Source organism: Phoenix dactylifera, chromosome 2 (genome assembly GCF_009389715.1).
Source record: "Phoenix dactylifera cultivar Barhee BC4 chromosome 2, palm_55x_up_171113_PBpolish2nd_filt_p, whole genome shotgun sequence".
Taxonomy (NCBI): Eukaryota; Viridiplantae; Streptophyta; class Magnoliopsida; order Arecales; family Arecaceae; genus Phoenix; species Phoenix dactylifera.
In genome coordinates this window covers 16,006,009-16,026,907 of record NC_052393.1, presented here as the reverse complement: position 1 = coordinate 16,026,907, position 20,899 = coordinate 16,006,009, and the positions used below count along the sequence as shown (strand labels likewise).

Below are 20,899 nucleotides of genomic sequence, written 5' to 3'. Positions count from 1 at the left end.
CCGGCGGGAAGCCATCACGGCGCATGCCTGAGGGCGATTTGGCCCTCGTATCCGAAGAGGTTGCTCGTGGGCTTGTGCGTAGTATCATGCTTCCGCGCGACCTCGCATTGATGGAGGACGACCTTGGCGACCTCGCCCACCATGTCTACTCGGTGAGCATACGGGTAAGTGATGTCACCCTTCTGTTTCTTGTTGTTTCTTTTGTGGATGTTTAACTTTTGCTGACACTTCTCTTTCTGTGCCAGTCCCTTCATGTGATCGACGTGTTGATGTCCAACATGCTCGCTGATCGGGAGGAGCTGAAGGCGCTCCGGTTGAAAACGGAGTGTGCCGAGCTTCAAGGACAAGAGGCTGAAGGCCGAGCGACGTCGGCTGCGTAGCGTCAGCAGGAGGCCGAGGATCGGGTGGCAGCTGTCGAGCAGCAGCAGCATGAAGCTGAAGAGAGAGCTGCTGCCGCTGTACAACGGCTTGGGAAGACCAAGAAGAAGGTGCGTGCTTCCGAGGCCGTAATAAAGGACAAGCTGGCTCAGATTCAAGTCATGGAGGCTGAGCATTCTCGGGCTCGCTCCTCCTCGGCGAGCCGTATTTCTGAGCTCGAAGCTGCTCTAGCCCATCTTCGAGGCAAGGCGGAAGAGCGGGAGCTAAAGATTGGGCGGCTCGAGGGCTTGGCGGAATCGTCCGCCCACGAGGCCGTCGAGAAATTCCGTCAGTCGGGAGAGTATATCGTCAAATTGGCAGAAGGGGCTGCTGCTGCCATGGTCCAGGGTTTCGACAATTGTCGTCTCCAAGTCCAGCAGTTCTGCTCCGGAGTCGACCTCAGCGGCCTTGAACCAAACCTGGATGGGGCTGCTGAGGTGGAAGAGGACGTTGCCAAAGCCGTTGGCGAGGTCAGGCCGGAAATTGCCCCTAAAGGTACCAACGGGGTGGAATCATCAGTCGTTCCTGACGCTGGCGCGGGAGCTGAAGCTACCGAAGCAGGCGGGGATGGCACTCCCGAGGTTGCAACCAAGCCGGAGGCCGTAGCCGACACTAACGCGGAGGTCGTCCATGTCGATTGATTTTTATTCTTATTCTTATAAGGCTGGCCATTTAGGCCCTTTGTAATTTTTCCGATCGTGAGGTCGGGTACTCTTATATTCGGCCTTCAGCCTTTTCTGTTAATAAAATTCTTTTTCTTTCGACAAGTGTTTTGAGTTGGTTTTGCTTCATGCTTGAATATTAAGATCCGGATCATGTAACCCATACCCGGGCCTATCTCGCATAGCAGGGGTTGCACTTAGTACTTGTAGGGATCTCCGGGTTCGGTACATCCCTAATTTTAAAAATAAACCTTATGTGAGGCGAGCTCGTAGCTCTTCATTTAACAGCGTGGGCCGTTTTAAGCCTTGCCTAGGAGAGCGAGAGGAACAATCGTAAATTATCTTATAGAGGCCCGTTCGGGGGCTCTTGTTAATTCGGGAGCATAGGCGAGTTCGGGGACAAGTATCCTTCCGATCGTAGAAATCCACTCGAGGGGCCGAAGCCACTTCGAGACTTTAAAAATCCACCCGAAAGGCTGAATCCACCTCAGGAATAATAAGTTCGGGGATAAGCATCTCCCCGAATATAGAAATCCACTCAGGGGCTGAAGCCACCTCGAGACTTAGAAATCCACCCGAGAGGTCGAAGCCACCTCGGAAATAATAAGTTCAGGGATAAGCATCTACCCGAAAATAGAAATCCATTCGAGAGGCCGAAGTCACCTCGAGACTTAGAAATCCATCCGAGGGGCCGACGCTACTTCGAAAATAATAAGTTCGGGGATAAGCATCTATCCGAACATAGAAATCCACTCGAGGGGCCGAAGCCACCTCGAGATTTAGAAATCCACCCAAGAGGCCGAAGCCACATCGGGAATAATAAGTTCGGGGATAAGCATCTACTCGAACGTAGAAATCCACTCGAGGGGCCGAAGCCACCTCGAGACTTAGAAATCCATCCGAGGGGCCGAAGCCACTTCGAAAATAATAAGTTCAGAAATAAGCATCTACCTGAACGTAGAAATTCACTCGAGGGGCCGAAGCTACCTCGAGATTTTAGAAATCCACCCGAGGGGCCGACGCCACCTCGGGAATAATAAGTTCGGGGATAAGCATCTACCCGAACATAGAAATCCACTCGAGGGGCCGAAGCCACCTCGAGATTTAGAAATCCATCCGAGGGGCCGAAGCCACCTCGGAAATAATAAGTTTGGAGATAATCATCTACCCGAACATAGAAATCCATTCGAGGGGCCGAAGCCACCTTGAGACTTAGAAATCCATCTGAGGGGCCGAAGCCATCTCAGAAATAATAAGTTTGGGGATAAGCATCTACCCGAACATAGAAATCCACTCGAGGGGCCGAAGCCACCTCGTGACTTAGAAATCCACCCGAGGGGCCGAAGCCACCTTGGGAATAATAAGTTCGGGGATAAGCATCTATCCGAACGTCTTACGGATGGGGGTGCTCTTCCTTGGCTCCCTGTTGACACCACAGAGCACCCCTAGCCGAGCTCAAAGTGTGACTTTGTAGATGCCCCCCACTCAGATCGAGGGCGAACTCGTAGAATCTTGCGGATGGGGGTGCTCTTCCTCGGCTCCCGTTGATGCCGCAGGGCACCCCGAGCCGGGCTCAAAGGGTGACTTTATAGATGCCCCCCACTCAGATCGGGGGCGAACTCGTAGAATTCTGTGGACGGGGGTGCTCTTCCTCGGCTCTCCGTTGATGCCGCAGGGCACCCCGAGCCGGGCTCAAAGGATGACTTTGTAGATGCCCCCCACTCAGATCGGGGGCGAACTCGTAGAATCCTGCGGACGGGGGGTGCTCTTCCTTGGCTCTTTGTTGACGCCGCAGGGCACCCTGAGCCGAGCTCAAAGGGTGACTTTGTAGATGCCCCCCACTCAGATCGAGGACGAACTTGTAGAATCCTGCGGACGGAGGTTCTCTTCCTCGGCTCCCTGTTGATGCTGCAGGGCACCCTGAGCCGAGCTCAAAGGGTGACTTTGTAGACGACTCCTGCAGTTGTGAGATCCTCGAGCCCTCGTTAAGTCCTGCAGGGCGCCCTAAGGCAAGTTTCGAGGGGCGACTTTATAAAGTCGTCGGCATACGACTCACGCTTTATCGAGCATGCGCCGAACTTCCTAGGGTACTTCAGAGACGTCTTGGGTGAATTCCGGAAGATAACTTCATTAGATTACGGTCTAAGGGAGAAAGCCCTGACCTGAAGGAGGCTAAGGTCCTTCCTTGGGGGAGTAATTTACATCTGGGGTCACCCGCCTCAGGCCGGTGAGTGCGGCCTCTTCTCGGCCCCTTGGGGCCAGGGTGGCATCAACGTAAAACTCATAGGCGGGGTATTGGTAGTGCCCGCACCGGGGCGTCCGTTGTCGGGTTCGTTAGATGGTCCCGAAGTCTGCCCATCAAGCTCTGCTCTGTTGGTTGACCCGCCAACGAATCGGCTCAGATGGCCTTGGGGGACGATCACTTCGATCTTATCACGGAGCTGATAGCAATCCTTCGTATCGTGACCGTGATCTCTATGGAAGCGGCAGTACTTGCCTAGGCCATGGTCTGCCGTACCGGTCCGTACCGGCCGGTACGGGCCGGTACGTACCGGTCCGGCCTGGGACCGGTACCGGATCAGCGTGAAATCCGGTACCGATAATTTATTGTTGAAGAACCGGTACGGGACCGGTACGCCACCGGTTCGGATCGGTTCGGACCGGTACGCCACCGGTACGGACCGGTACGCCACCGGTTTCGTACCGATCCGGGACGCCACTGGTACGCCGACTTCTGCGACTTGGATGATCGCATCTTTGGAGGAGATTGGAGGTAGTCGCGATCCTCAATTTCCGTAAGGATCTCGGCCCGGGAGGACGTAAGAGGAGTATACTCCTCAAAACTTCGATGAGAGAGATGTCTCCCAGATCTCCGAGGGGACCTGCTCCTCGATCGACAACACTCCTCGCGGAGTTCTGCGATCTGATCCCAAATCATTTGGATTTGTCGCCTCGCTTCCTCGACCTTCTTGTCGAGTTCGGTGGTTGACGAAACTCCAGCCGAATGAAGGGTTTAGATAACCACGGCTAGGGTTTGGACTTGCTAGGCGAGCAGGTAAAACTGCTCTGGCTGGATTTGAGAGGTTTGGTCTGCAGGGACGTGTGATGCAGGAGGTGAACCTTAGAGAGAGCAGTCGGGCACTGATTCCCAGCTGCTCCGCGTTTGGGGCCCCTTGGCTCATTATCTTTGTGATCACGACTCAGTCCCTTCCTCTAGCGCCAAAAATGTTGTGGTTCAAATCTGGCCCGAGGGTAACCACGTCGGTGGAGCCGAGGAAGCTGCCGGTGCTGGAAATGAGAAGACGTGAGCCACCTCCTGCGCGACGGCCGCGGACCTGCATAAAGCCTCACCAGGGTTTCCGGTGAGGGCCTTTCGACGATCAAGTTAGAGTGGGTAAATTTGGTCCAGCCAAAAAGGTCTCTTAGAAATTACCTGACCGAGCTATTTATAACCTCGGTGGAGTGGCCTAGACGGTGAAGGTACTGTCAGCCCTTATCATGAGGGGTCGTGGCTCTGAGCCGGATGGCGCGCAGCTCAGGCTGGCTAGTGACGTGCGGTACGATCCGTTCTTGAGAACGGTAGGGTATTGACAGTCACGGCAGGGTATGGTCGGAGTAGTTAAGGTGCCGTCTGACTGCTGCTGGCCAGTTATGGAGACATAACACGGTAATGTGGTGGAGTATGGCCACGTAGGCGGGTGTAGGCCCGCACATGGGTGTGGTCGTTGGCGAGGCCGAGCTCGTTAAGCAGTCGCGTCATGAGTTTGACGAGGTCGGCTTGGCGGGTGCTGGGAGTAGCTCGACTTTTCAGATTCCAAGGTGTGCTCAGTGAAGTGCCCCGAGCTCGAGAGTTGGAGTGTATCGCTGGGGTCGGCGCCCCGAGCCTGGTCGGGACAGGTCGGTGATTGTCCGAAGGTACCCCGAGCTTTCGGCGGAGTTTCGAGGACGAGCTGGCCCTGGGCCGAAGTGAAGTTTCAGTCGTCCGTCATTGGTGTTTACTGGGCCGAAACTGGGCGGCCTTTTGGTTGTGGGCTGGGCGATCCATTTTTCCCTCTATCAGGTATGTTTTGGCTTTTTGATGGAGTTTTTGGTATACTCTGATCCATGCAAACTTGCTTTCTTGGAGTTAATGTAAAATGTCTTAAACCTACTGAATCCAACTGTGTTAAGGACTATGTTTGCAGATCCGCACCTTGAGTAGATTGCAAAGTACTATAGGTAATTTCGTAGTTGAAGGGCTTCTATCAGGGTGCTCTTTTGTTTTCCTGAGTTGCGATAGCTGTTCTAGAGTGTAGCAGTAGCTGAGATGCAGAGTCACAGGTTTAATTGATACACATTGAGGGCGATTTACTCTATAATTGAGCATATGGCCAGCCATAGTGCACTCTCACCATTGTGGAACTAAAGTTTTAAAGTGGTTTTAAACTAACTTATGATAATGGCCTAGACATATTTATTATTGAAAATTTCATGAAGGTCAAGAGTCCAGAAATGCTAGGTCTGTAAACAAGTTAAACATGCAAAGAAACCTTACGCCAGTGCTATGCCAACCTTATGTCAAGGTCTGGATTTTGAATTGAACCTCAGCATTGAATAAAGAGATGTAAATTACTTCAAAGTCCAAGTTTTGCCAATTCAAATGTTTCTCCATTTAAGAGGAAAACCTCTTATTACCAATTGAACAATAACAGAGGAAGAGCCTACTAAACTAGCTAGCCAAAGAAAGATTTTTGATTAAGTCTTCTTGGAATGGAGCAAGATCCATAAATCATGAAGGAAACCATGTTAAGGAATGTACCTCATGGTTAGGAGCCTTTAGTGTGTAATTGGAATTCTAGTAAGGTAAGGGTTTATTAGTCTATGTAGCATTTCAAGCCTAGGCTGGTGGCGAAGGGTCATAGAAGGAACATGTAGGATTATCGACATATTTGTTTCCATTATTAAATTCAAATGCCTGGTCGCTGGTGAGGCTTTGCTCGGGGTTTGGTCCATCTCTTCTCGACACACATACATGCGTCAAACTCCTGTGTTCTTTTATCTCTAGGATTACAACAATTGGTCTTGCTACACTGGCTTCAATTTGTGAGCTGACATTCATGATTCATTAGATGGATGTGAAAATTAACCTTTTTGCCTATTGCCTGAGAAGAGAAAAGCTAGAAGGATGTGCTATTTCTAGCCAGGAATTTAAGGTCTGCAAGTTAATTAGGTCATTCTATGCACTCCTGCAAGCATGGAAGCTATTTCATGGTAGATTTCATAAGGCAATTGTATCAGAGGAACTTGTGGCATGTGACATGTTCATTAGTTATTCGTAACGAACATAGGAGTTGGTCGTGTTTGCATGTGGATGATCTAAGAAGCAGATATTGGAAAATTTGGAAGATTCTTGTAGGCTATTATTCTCAAATGTCAAAATGAAGGGTATGGGAAGCTTCTGTGATCCTTGCTATCAAGATTGAGAATTGAGACTAACATCTAGTTGACACAACCACAGCATGTTGAAAAGATATTCTGCAAGTTAGTTTTGGGTTTTCACTCTAATCAACACAACCTTTCTCCAACTGCACAATGAGATAAACTGCTGCGATCAATGGTGAATTAGGTTAGTATCAGAGAATTTGGGTTATCTTTGCGTTTTATATGCTCAACTGACATACTAGCAGCAGAATTTTACAAAGTGAGTGGCTATGCTATGAGGAATTTGAAGTGCATCATCAGTCCAAGATTGCACCAGTCAAAAGTTCTAATTGAGTGAAAGGTTTGCAACAATGCAACCTGGAACTCAGAAACCAGGCAATCCAAGTTTCGCAGCTGTTATTTGTTAACCTTCCAGAATCTGCCATTTTCTAAAGTCAAGAGATGTATAATGCTGTCATAAAATCGGCATACTATCAGATTTATATCTTCAGCTTGGATCAATTCTGGATAATTTAGCTTATTTACAGGGGCAAATGGTTCATACCAACTCATACCAATAGGATAGTATGCAAAAGGTGTTACTAATTGGTATGACAAGGTGCAAGCCAGTAGTCCAGTACAAACTGGTTAAAGCTGATTTTTGCTATTAGGGTATGTTCTTCTGCCTTTTAAAAAGTTCTACAACAGAAGAAACCAGAAGGTAGGTTTTCTAGCTTCTCCTAAAAGCAATTTTTTGACTTCTTATAGAAGCACCTCTCATGTCATGTTATAGGGCGGGTTTAGTGTTGCTTCTGATGTTTTAAAAAATTCTCACAAAAGAAGCCAGAGTCTAGGTTTCTAGCTTCTTGTCAAGTTACTTTGTTGACTTTTTCATTTTGTAGAAGCATTTGTCTGATACAATTACCAGACGCTTTTTGTAGGAAATACTTTTTTAGCTTTGAAAGTTGAAGTACTTTTTTGATGGAACACCAAGATGCCCTCACCAAACACTTGTTTTAGGAAGTAAGCTCTTGCTTTAAAAGTTGCAGGACTTTTTTGAAGCAATACCAAACATGTTCCTTTTGAGTGCTCTAAGAACTGTTATTAACTTCTAAAGCATGTTATTATTTGTATAGATAACATTTAACCAATACGTGGGTTCTTTAAACATCCAAAGAAGAAGAGACAAGAGAAGGAAAAGAAAAAAGAAGGTTCATGAAGATAGTACGCTTGCATAAGCACAATTAAATTGATGATATTATTATTTTTGCTGGATATTGCGAAAGAAAAACCTCTTATATCGTTATTTATCTTTTATACATCTTTTTATTTCTGATTTTTTTTTATATTTCTTAATTTTTAGTTTATTATTATAGAATACTTGTTTTTATTCTCACTAAGTGAAATAAGGGATGTAAGGAAGACCAGCAGCTAGAGTATGTCAGTAACAAGTAAATATAAAATCACGTCATGCTATCTGGACCAACATTAACAAGTAATACGAATATGACAATTTGTATTGGCTATGTCCAGGGTAGCAATTGGTATTGATATTTAAACCGTTTGAGCCCTAGCAACTACAGTTTGTTTGACAAGGATTAAACTGGTGTTCTTATTATCTTGCATCCCATGATGGATACCATATTATACTGCGTAGGCCCCATATTATTGCATATCAGCCTATATCATTGCATATGCCTTTGATGCATATGAATCCCGCATACCAACATGGATTTCTCATCTCTGCCCAAATTCCCTATAGTAAACCCATGCCTAACATCTTTAAGAGTATCCTTATATTAAAACAGTTGGGAGCTCTTTTCTGTTCTTTTGTGGCTTTTCTTTTTTAAGATTTGAAGGATACAGATCAAACATGGTAGCAATGCAAAATTGTCACTCCAAATTGAATCAAAAGATAAATGTTAAGATTGCCTATCACATACAATCTTGTTAAAATAGTGCTAAAATATAAGCTTCCTATAGTACGAAGAATTATGTACAACATCTATTTGTATGCTACTTAATACTATATATTGCCGTCTCAGACACCCATTAGCATCATACTAGACTGCATTATGGTTCCAACTTAATATACATTAGTTATGAATTATGCTTATTCATGGAAAAAAACATGTGCATAAACTAGTACTGGTCCCTGACATTTATTTATTTTTATTCTTACCAGCAATCAGGCACATGCAATACACGCTCGACGGGGAAGCTTATGGATATAAACTTTTAAATTACATTAAATAGAAAAATTATCATATTAAATGGATTGTTATGAGAGAGACTTAAAAGAGAGATATTACCATATGAGGATGGAAGATTTTCAATTGAACAACTCTAACATTCAAAAATTCTTTTTTTATAGGATTTACAATCAAAAATTCAAACTTTGAATTTTAATTGATCATGAATTATTTAATTGATTTTTGATTTGAGATGAATGAATCAAGTGATCAAGATAGGAAGAAAAGGTGGGGAAAGAGAACTCGTGTATTTGTTGATTTGTTAGATTTCTATCTTTGCTAATCTTCAGCTGGAGATATATTAGTAATTTCCAGAACAAGTATAAGATTATTTTAGGAAGAAAAATTCTTAGGAAGATTATTTTAAGGAATATTCTAAAACTCAAGACTTTCATTTTCAATATATCAAGACTAGATAAAATAAGAAATAAAAATAAACTTTGAATGCATATTTTCAAACATTTATTTTACTAAATAATTCTAACTCCTCCCTAATGTGTTCGTGCATAAGGCATGTCTGACCATCTGCATTTCCCTATCCTGCATGTTCCCTTGCCCCGCCTCTCCTTATCCCATGTTTTGTTCACTTGTTTCCCCTTTCTTCATGTGCTTGTTAACCACAAGGTCAAATCTCTGAGGCCTACCATTTGTTATTTATTATACAAACTTTATTTTTCTTTAAAAATAAAATAATACATGCATTTCATGTGCCACATCATAGTACTAGATGTTGAAAACTCAATTGCCAATTGAGTGGCTGGTGAAGTCATTTTAAAAAGTGGGCAAGCCAAAATCTATCTGTTGATGCTTGGAGGGAGATGGCAATAAAAGAAACTCAACTTAATTTCTTTGAGTTCTAGGATGACTTATTTTAATCATGGTAAACCTTTATTTTCTATTTTTTTTCAAATTCTAGAAAATCTATATATAATTTTAAGCAAGATCTGTTGTGCTAGAACTGGAGCCCGGTGGCACGGATCGGTATGCCCTAGTACTGCTCTGTGCCGGGCCTGTATTGAAGAGTAGAAGAGGTGGGGGAGAGGGAGAACAAGAGAGAAAAAGAGAGAGAGAGAAGGGGGAGAGGAGGGTGGTGGAGGCCGGCAGAGGTCCGGTGGAGGCCGACGAGCTGCGCAGAGGTGGCGGAGGAGGGGCTCCGCCTCCAGGTCCCATATCTCTTCCTCCCTCTCCCTCTCCCTCCCTCCCCCGCTTGCTCTCTCTCTTTTCCTCTCTTTCCTTCTCCCTCCTCTTCATCGATGGTTTTTTGTTTTCATTACCGAAACTGTTGCAGTCTGTCACCGGTATAGCTCGGTACTCTCCAAACCGGGTTCCCTCCATCCGGTCTCCCCTTCATGCCGCGCAGAGGGCCATCCTCATAACGGGCGGCCACAGACCCCAGGTCCTCCGCATCTCGACCGGTGGACACCGCCCCCGCACCTCCCTGGGGTTGAGCTGCGATGTCGCCCGCCACAATAGACCCTGGTATGCCGGTCTTCCCCTGGACCATGCCGGTGCCGCAATCAAGTTCGCCCCCTCCATCCGCCTGTTCCACTGGCGATGCCGATGCCAATGTCCGAGTGCATGATGAGGGCCCTTGTTCCTCTGCCTGAAGCTTTGCCACCATCTTCGCCAGAGGAGAGAGTGGCATGGAGTCCTCAAACTTTGCCGTCTCCGCACCCAGCAAGGTCTTCAGTGGGTTGCCCTGCTTCGGCCTTGGGAAGAGAGCCCTAGGCTCAACACGGGCCTCCAAAGGACCAGACCGACCCCAGGCACCACCGACCGGCCCGCCGGCTACATGGACTCTAGGTGGGCACCTGACCCGTGTAAGAGGCCTAGGTCCGCGGTGATTCTTTGTTTGGAGCGGGATCGCGTGGGCTGGCACAATCAGGCCCAGCTGGCCCGCCAATAGCCCCCAGCCTGCCTCACTGTATTGATTCACCCCTGACTCAGAACCGGGCACACGGTGACTCACCTCAACCGATGTCCTTGAGTCTCCCCTCGAGGTAGCCTTCGCTAGCAATTTTCTCTGTGCAATCTTGGTCGGCTTGTGCCAGTTGCCCAGATCTAGCGGCGACTCGATCGAGCTCGCCCGGATCCTCGGGGAACTGGGTCCCGAGTGGCCGAAGGCAGGACCCCAGGTTGACTTAGCCTCGAGAGCAATTGTCTTCCTCAACCTCGATTTAGCGCCTCCGTGCCTCGCCTGACGGATCCGACTGCTTGCTAGCCACGGCCCGAAGGTAGGCCGGCCTCCCTAGCTAGTAACTCCTCCCCCGACATCCAAGGGGGCCTCTATACAGGTTATTACCTAAGCTGGTTGTTACTTCAACAACTTTTCTCTCTATCTCTTCCTTCTGTTGCACACGTTGCCTACTGTACATTGTTACGTCAGTTGTAACAGTCGAGCTTATCCTACAGCTCATATGTTTATCTTTTCCTCTATTTATTCCCTTTCTGTAAACACTCCTTGGTGAGAATAATAGCATCATCTTCTTCATATTCTATATGGTATCAGAGCTTCCGTAGTTCCCACAAACAACACGATCCTCTGACATTCTCCCATGGCAGATTCTAGCTCCTCTAGTGACCCGGTTTTGCATACTCCACCTTCAGCCAATTCTATCATGCCTTTAGTCGCTGTGAATGCATCCTCATAACTTCCTCTTAAGCTCACACCGACGAATTTTCCATCTTGGAAAGCTTAGTTCGTCTCTCTTCTCATTGGCTATGACCTCATAGGGTATGTTGCTAACAATCCTCAACCTCCCTTCTCCAAGCAATCTAAATCTCAAATCGTCTGTCAATGGTGTGATAAGATTGGTCACTCTGCTCGCACCTGTCGTCAGCTGCTTAAGGCCAAAGGAGGAGATCTTAATGCAAACTATACTACTGCTTCCCCGTCTTCTGATCAGAAGAAATGGCTTCTTGATTCCGTTGCCTCTCACAATGTTACTTCTGATTTAGCAAATATGTCCATCCATTCTGAGTATACTGGCCCTGATGAAGTTGTTATTGGTGATGGTACAAGTTTGCCTATCACTCATGTTGGTCATGTTATTCTTCCTACTTCTTCCAATCTTAAGCTCTATGACACATTGTGTGTCCCTGCCATCCACAAAAATCTTATTTCAGTTCATGAATTCTCCAAATCTAATCGTGTGTCTGTTGAATTCTTTCCGTGGCATTACTTGGTAAAGGATCTACGAATGGGAGTTCCTCTTCTGCACGGGAACTATGAAGCTGGAGTCTATCCCCTGCGGACCTTTTCTGGGAACTCCTCTTCTGGGGTTCTAGCGTGTGTTGGAAAGAAAACATCCCTTACTGGTTGGCATCGGCGTCTCGGTCACTCCAGCTCCAAGATTGTTTCCAAGCTTCTTCAGCTTCACTCCCTGCCGGTTTCGCAATCTTCTGCAGTTTCTTCTGGTTGCACTTCCCGTCGCTGCAAGAAAGCTCATCAGCTTCCTTTCCGTTCTTCATCTATTGTTACTACTCAACCTCTTGAGTTCCTTTATTCTGATGTCTGGGGTCCTACGGCTCATGTGTCTATTGAAGGCTATCATTATTATGTTCTTTTTGTTGATCATTATACAAAATATTGTTGGCTGTTTCCCATGGTTCGCAAATCTGAAGTTGAGCAGATATTCATTCAACTTCGTACTATGCTAGAGAAACAATTTGATAAACCGGTTAAAAATCTTTATTCTGATAACGGTGGGGAGTATTTGAAACTCAAACCCTTTTTAGCCAAAACTGTTATTGGCTGGTACACCACGACTCCTCATACCCCGCAGCAAATGGCACCTGTGAGCGTCATCGCAGGCATATTGTTGAAACGGGACTTACTTTGCTTCATCAAGCTTCCATGCCCTTGAAGTTTTGGTGTCATGCTTTTCAAACTGCAGTATTTCTCATCAATCGTATGCCAACGTCTGTTCTTCAATTTCGGAGTCCATTTCTGGCCTTATTTGGTTGCCATCCGAATTATCGGTTTCTCAGAACATTTGGATGCTTGTGTTTTCTGTGGCTCCGGCCCTATAACTCTAATAAGCTTCAAGTGAAGTCCAAGCCATGTGTCTTCCTTGGCTACTCTTCCAATCAAAGTGCTTACAAGGGCTTGGAGTTGTCCACACAAAAAATCTTTCTGTCTCGGCATGTTATCTTTGATGAAGAAACCATGCCTTTTGTGGCTTTCGGATCGTCGGGGTCTTCCTCTTCAGATTCTGTGTCTTCCTCCTCCCCGCCAGCACTCTTGGACGTATCTCTTCCGACCATTCCTCCGGTGGTGACGACTGCACCCTCCTCTTCTTTGGAAGCTTCTTCTGATCCTCCTGCAACTTCTATCATCTCGGCATTGCAATCTGGCTCACTTTGTTCTTCTTCCCCACCAACGGCTGAACCGTCGCCCATTCTGGGTCATCCTGCTTCTTCTTCTGGTGGCCAGTCCTGATCTCCTATTCCTCCTCCTCGAAGAACAATTGTCACAAGGTCAATGAACAATATCTTCAAACCTAAGCAACTCCATTCCGTTACAAAGCATCCTTTGCCTTCTATGGTTGAGCCTACTTGTGTCACTACAACTTTGAAAGATTCTCGATGGCGTGCTGCAATGTCTGCTGAATCTACTGCCCTTCTTCGTCATGGCACTTGGAAGTTGGTTCCTCCTCCATCACAAAATCTTTTTGGTTGTAAGCGGGTTTTTCGCATCAAGTGCCTGCCTAGTGGGGAGATCGACAAGTTTAAAGCTCGTTTGGTTGCCAAAGGCTTTCATCAGCATCTGGGCATTGATTATATAGAAACTTTCAGTCCAGTTGTCAAACCTGTCATAGTTCGCTTAATTCTTTCACTGGCTACTCAACGTGGTTGGCCGTTAGGGCAATTGGATGTTAACAATGCGTTTCTGCATGGTAATCTCACAGATGAAGTCTACATGGCACAACCGGCTGGGTTTGTGGACACCAATTTTCCCCTCCATGTTTGTCCTCTAAAGAAAGCCATTTACGGCCTCAAACAAGCACCGTGTGCTTGGTATCAGGCCTTGCATACTTTTATTCTTGGGCTCGGCTTCATTAATTCCCGCTCTGATTCGTCTCTCTTCATCTTCAACAAAAATGGCGTTCAGTGTTATCTTCTGGTCTACGTTGATGATCTGATTCTTACCGGCAATCAATTTCTGTTCATCTCTCATGGCATTTCCAGTCTTGGCCGGAGGTTTTCCTTGAAAGATCTTGGCTCCTTACACTATTTCCTTGGTGTTGAGGTTCTGCCAACACGTCAAGGTTTGTTTCTCACCCAGTATAAATTATTAGGGATATCTTACAGCGTGCTCATACGGATGGTTCCAAATCTGTTCACACGCCTATGGCCACCAAGCATGCTCTCTGTCTCAATGATGGTTCTCCTCCAGCTGATTGAGTTTCATATCGTTGCATTATTGGTGCTTTACAGTATCTCTCTTTAACTCGACCAGACATCAGTTTTTCGGTCGCCAGGCTTGCTCAATACATATATCAACCCTCTGAGACTCATTGGACAGCGTTGAAACGGCTCCTTCGCTATTTAAAGCAAACTATTTTTCATGGCGTTCTTTTACGTCGCTCGTCATCTTCGCTGCCACTTCGTCTTCATGGTTTTTTGATGCAGATTGGGCCGAGGATCCCACTGATCGCACCTCCACTTCGGCTTACCTTATCTTTCTTGGTTCTTCACCTATCTCCTGGTCTACTCGCAAGCAACGAGCGGTTGCACGCTCCTCCACTAAAGCTGAATATCGAGCTTTAGCCTCGGCAACTTCTGAATTAACCTGGATTGTCTCCTTGCTTCGGGAGCTTGGTGTTTCTCTTTTGCAGCCCCCGCTTCTTTAGTGTGACAACATTGGTGCAACTCAGTTGAGTTTTCATCCAGTGCTCCACTCAAAAATGAAGCATATTGCCATTGATCTTCATTTCATTCGGGATTTTGTTACCAAGGGCTTACTGCATGTTTCTTACGTTAGTACCCAGGATCAACTTGCTGATCTTCTCACCAAGCCACTTGCTCGTCAACGTTTTCAACTTCTTTGTTCCAAGACGAGTGTTGCCGGGGGCGTATACAGGATATTACCTAAGCCGGTGGTTACTTCAACAACCTTTCTCTCTATCTCTTCCTTCTGTTGCACTCGTTGCCTATTGTACATTGTTACGTCCATGGTCTGCCGTACCGATCGGTACGGATCGGTACGGGTCGATACGTACCGGTACCGGACGGAACCGGTACGGTACAACTATATTTTTCGGTTTTAACTATTCGCAACTCGTATCGGTCGGTACGGACTCTTACCGAACCGGTATCGATCCGTACCGACCGACTCGTACCGACCTCAAATTTCTTTTGGCTTTTGGCCCGAACCAGCCGAACCGGTACAGTACCGGTTCGATTCGGTATGGTACCGGTACCGGTGCCCACCGGTATGTCGGTATGGTACCGGTACCGGTGCCCACCGGTATGTCGGTATGGTCGGTACAGCGGACCTAACTTACATCAATTGTAACAGTCGAGCTTATCCTACAACTCATATGTTTATCTTCTCCTCTATTTATTCCCTCTCTGTAAACACTCCTTGGTGAGAATAATAGCATCATCTTCTTCATATTCTATAGCCTCCACCTCCATGGAGTCCGGTACAATTCTCGCCCCTTTGCCCTCCACACCAACCGGTTTTGGAGGAGAGAACTCACAAGACCCCTTGACATGGCTGAGCCGACCGCATCCATAATAGAACCCAGGCAGGTTTTCGTAAACGAAAGCCTGTCAGAACTTTTCCATCTCCCCTTTGACAAAGGTCCCTAGCCGAAGAGGTTTTAGGGCATCCACCTCTATTTTGACTCTTGCAAACCCTAGCCGCCAGAGTTGGTCAGTCACCCCATCCACGACCAGCAGACGCCCAACTGCCTCGGTGATGTCCAGGATCGACTCCCAATACTTGAGCGGGAGAGCAGGCAGATGGATCCAAACTACTACCGTACTCACCACATCGGCACCGGGGACGAAATCAGATCTCCATCGTTCCATGGCTAGAAGCTGTCCAGCGACTAGCCATGGACCATTCGACAGCGCCGCCTCCCTATCCTCTTCCCTTTTGAACCGGAACGCCATGTGCCCCGCCACCAATGGGAAGCCCTCGACATCGTAGTCGAGTTTCCCCCTAAATTGCATCTCCTTCGCCGCTCGCTTCGTCGGTATTGGTCGGCCCAAGCTTCGGGCAAGCACCATCGTCGCAGCCCAGGCGCGCCGGACCCTGTTAACCCTCTCCGGCGGTAGCTCGATGACTTCTGTGTAGAGGTTCTGGAGATGCCCGAGCTCCACCTTAGAGATAGTGTGGGTCGTCCACTGCGGCCTGCGCGGAGGAGCTTGGGCCACTGCCGACCACGACGGCTTCTCCACTCCCTCCGGACTCCGTCTGGAACCCTTGTCCGCCGCCCCTTCGGACCACCGCCCCCCTTCGGCTCTGCTTCCCATCTTCGCTCCCCCTCTTTAATGACATGTGCCATGCATTTGATGGCACGTTCCAATATAAACCATGGTTTCCAATATAATTTACTTGTCCAAATTTGGCAACACCATCATGTATATATTCATATAGAACTAATTTTACAACTTACTAGAAGTTGTAGAAATAACTTAGCCAGCTAGAGGAGCAATCGGATAGGTCCCTTCTACAAGATATAAGGTGCAGCCACTATTACAGTCCCAGTTAACAAAATAAGGCAATATTTAGAGCCAATAAATAACTGAACAGCATGCACATAAGTCCAAACCATAGTTTTCCCTCTAACAATAACTATACCACCCTTTCTTTCTAGTCTATATCATAGAATCTATATAACTGACAGCCTCAAAGATCTTTTAAGCCTAGAGCTGAAACCAGTAGAAAATAACCACCTATTGGCAGTTTTTGGTAAAACAAAAATTATATTAGGGTGACCTAGGCTGAAATCAAGATTCAGGTATATCTTTTCACTGAAATTGCATGAAATTAGTCTTGCTGGAATTGTTGCAATGAGCGGATGCTATTTTAGATATATTTATCATCAAAAAGCTCACTGGAGATTAACTGATGAGATGAAACCAAATTATAATATACATGTATGCTAACCTAGTAAGAGTTTACACAATTAGTTCAATGGGATAGAATTTAATTTGTATTTAATATTCAATTTGCAGATAGTTCGGGCACTGTAGTCTTCTACTACTCCAAGATGTTGAACCCTAATTCCTTGTCTTAAGAGGATTGAAGAGAGGGGAGAGTGCAGTGAGTATTGTAATATAGGTGCACCTTAAAAGTTTGTGATGTGAAATGTATAGCTATATTCCCTTGAAAACTTGTTTTCTTTGGTTATTTCTTGAAAAGTTTAATTGAAACTAAAAGTTTTGTAGATTACACTATAATATTTTTATGGTGTGGATCAAATGTGCAAAACAATTCAGAATTTATTGAATTATATTTTTGAAATTTCAATATAAAGATTGGTTTGGTATCATCTTAAATGGAACCTGGACACTCTTTTAGTTTGACTATGATCTGGATCTTGCCAATGAGAGTTACATTGGCAATGTGGCATCATGAAACTAGTTTCATTTTGGACCTGCACCGCAATGTTGAATATGTTTCTGGATCTACAACAGAGTTAAATGTTGTTTTGGACCTACACTACAAGAGTTGAAGATGGTTCTAGATCTACACCATAGAGGTCAAATATTGTTCTGGACCAAGGTTCGCCGTACCGATTCCGGACCCCGTACCGGTGCCACACTAGCATAGTATCAGTACGGTACGCAGTACGCCATCGGTACCGGTACGGTACAGCATACCATGTTCTGGACCTACACCATAGGGATTAAATGTAGTTCTAGACCTACACAGCAGGGTTTAAATGTGGTTCTAGGCCCTATCATAGGGATAAGTGTAGCCATAGTCAGAAATAATAAGGTAGAGAATAAATGAGTTGTATAATTGGATTCTGGAGACTTTTTGATTATGCTCAGTAATGGCCAATAACTAAATATTATCAGTTATTCTATTTCTTTTAAAAATTATTGCTGTTGAAAAATATAAAGTTACTAACTGTTTATACAAGTTTTAGTTGCATAATATCATGTCAAATTTACCTCCAATGTATTTGATGGATTTTTATTGTTTACTAACTTCATTTATTTATTTATCCTATCAATGCTGGATCCAATTGGTAGTGATAGCAATAACTTACTAGGTTTATTAGCTAACATTTAATGTTTCTTTTGTTTTCTTTCAAATCCTGAGGAGTAGATTCCTAGATTTTGGGTATAGGGAGGGAACATGAATGATCTAGGATTGGAATTACTTTCTACTAGTTAGCCTCTAATTGTTTTGAAACTTATGTTGTGTTGTTGGTATCTTTAAGATATGGATGTTTGATGAATTACTTATGATGGACAATTCTTAGTTGTGGTGCTCTATTAAAATGATTTTTAGGAGTTTTGGTTTAAAACTTCTTTTATGGTATTTGTGCTTTAAGTATACTGCTACCTATTATGTTGAGGTCTAGATGCTTTGAAGTATAGTCTGTTGGAATTTGAGATTATAGGTTGCCTTGCATGTCCTGTGGGATTTAATCTTACGGAATGTGCGAACATTTGTCACGTGCTAGGCTCGTGATGTTGGGTTGCAGGTGTGTGAATGATACCATGTGGAGAGTACTCTTGAAGAAATCTTTTTTTTTTTTTGGCAAGAGTATGAAAACTAGAGAGACATGAGCAGTCTCCAGAAGATGGATCCTGGAGAACTCATAGTGGCATTGAATGGGAGTCGAGTAAAGATATATTTGGGGTATTTTTTGAACACATCTAATACATATTTGAAAAATACATTTCTATTAATCTTAAAAAAGTTTTTCTTTTCTTCTAAAAAGCAGAAATGCTTCAAATTGTATCTAGTATCCACATTTGGATCCCAGTTTTTAAATTAAAAAGACTTAATTGTTTCATGGATATGCCTAGGATACTTTTCAAATACCTTAGCGATGGGAATGGGTTGGCTTTATGTCCTTATTTTTTATTTTTATTGATGAATGTTGATTTTTCAGTAACAAATAGTTAATTATAGATTTTGTGATGTTATGGAGTGTGGATTGCGGTCTATAAATTTGATAATGACCAACTAAATGATAGAGTTTGTGGATTTATATATTATTGTGTGAAATACGGAGTGTGTATGGAGTGTGTTTTGATGATGGTAATGATTTATAGATGCTTTTCTTCATGTATGTAAAGAATATTTATTTTTTTGTTTCCATGTTCCAGCCATCTCAAATCCCTGCATTTTTCAAGGTTTATTCATATTGGTGTATCCATATCATTTCCCATCCGCATATCATATCCTTGTAATATTTTAATACTTGATAGAGGTTGTATAGGTGCTAGATTTGGACAAAGTATATGGGCTGGGTTCAATAACAACAATATTATAAACTCATTGAATGATTAAATTGATTAGAGGTTTTTCTTTTCTTGTTCAAGAGCATTCTAGTCAAGATTTGTTGTACCAGTAGGTATTGTACTATATTGGGCATACCATACCACACCGATATTGAAATGGTGTATGTACCATACCGTACCGACACTCGGTACGTCGAACCTTACCGTACCATATGATATACCGATATTATAATAAGATGATACTTGTACGGGATCTGATATCGAGACGATGAACTTTAATTCCAGTGTTGATGACCATTGATATTTGAAAAATGGCGTGGTGGATGGATTATTTCCAAACTTGTTATCTGGATGTCTTTGGACGGATAGATTATGGATATGGATGATGCCTACACCACACGGATATCTTTTCCTTATTTTGTATCTTAAACTATTAGTATGCTATATATCTTTTAAACTATTTGGTGTGAATAAGGGCTTCATTCTTGATGAACAGATTAGGGATGTTTGCATGGTTATCGAATTACTTCATGTTAAAAGTATTATAATTTTTTATAAATTTAAAAAATCTATGTTTTCCTTATATACTTGTTTGTTGTTCACCTCTATATCTGTGTCCTAGTTTTTCAACATCAACCATAACTCTATTATTTTTAGTGCTTAAATGGTATTATTAATGTGCGTATGAGAGAGAGAGAGAGAGAGAGAGAGAGAGAGACTCAACAGGAGTATAAATGCCTTATAAGAGACTATAAGTTATAACCACCAGCAGGCCCACAGCCTCAGTTAAGACCTTGCATTATATACAGTAAAGATGGAAAAAATAAATTACAATGTCTTTTAGCTTGCAAATTGTTTATTTCATTCTCAGAATATATATATGGCTTTACTTTAAAAGATCTGTATGATTAGTCTAGAAAACAAGAACCATAAACATAATTACAAATTTATCTGAATAAGCTCCCCCTTCGAACGGGTACACTCTGCATGTATGGGAAATAGTCATGAAAAGGACATTGAACTTGTTATTCAAATATTCTGCATTCTTGAATATCTATTTTTTCTGGTATTCACTGCTTCACGTTATGTTGTCAGTTTTTTCTTTGTTATTGACCTGTTTTTTATTAACAATTAACCTTCCGATTTACAGAAAGGAAAACCAACTGCAAAATTTAAGCAACAGGTAGTAACAAGAACTGGAAGTTGGTGACTGGGATATACGGGCAGGAAGAGGGTAACAATTTTCTGTGAGATTGACTAAAGAATGCAAACTTCTCGTGTATTTCATGAGCTTCTGATTGATGTCCTCCTAATTGTTCTGTCTTGGGACTTCCCCTGGACATGTACAGATTTTAAAGCCTTACTGGTCTATTTATAGAGTAATTAGTCTCGCATCCTTGGTCGCTGTTCACCATTTTTCCCTCGCAAACTTGGAAACTTAAATCTCCTAACTGGCATGTAAACAATCTCTGTTGAAATAAATTTCTTTTCAGAATTCCACTTTCACCATCAACAATTTGGGCAAGTTTTACAAAGGATTTACTAACAGACGAATACTAGATGGACGGTGTGTGTAGGTCAAACAGGGCACACTAGGCCTGGTGTTTGTGTCCCAGGATAAGTGCAAATCTTGTGCATGTAATTTAGATCGATTTCATTTCTCTCTCCCTCTCCAAGGCGTTGCGCACAACTTTTGCATTTAGTTTTGGACATGTTGGCATGGGG

The 20,899-nt window shown here is 44.3% G+C and overlaps 1 protein-coding gene across 3 annotated transcripts in view; it reads left to right on the top strand.

The window, feature by feature from the left end:
* The window catches only part of LOC103720385 (1-acyl-sn-glycerol-3-phosphate acyltransferase BAT2, chloroplastic-like), a 28,649-nt gene extending 7,966 nt beyond the window's left edge, over positions 1 to 20,683 (top strand). Inside the window, exons 6-7 of one of the 3 annotated variants that reach the window (XM_008810063.3) lie at positions 16,925 to 17,012; positions 20,325 to 20,683. The gene's annotated coding sequence lies outside the window, so the exon portion shown is untranslated. Of the gene's footprint in view, positions 1 to 16,924; positions 20,241 to 20,324 lie in introns of all 3 variants that reach the window. The other 2 variants (XM_039123501.1, XM_008810060.3) reach the window with 2 other exon arrangements.
* Positions 20,684 to 20,899: the final 216 nt, after the last annotated feature.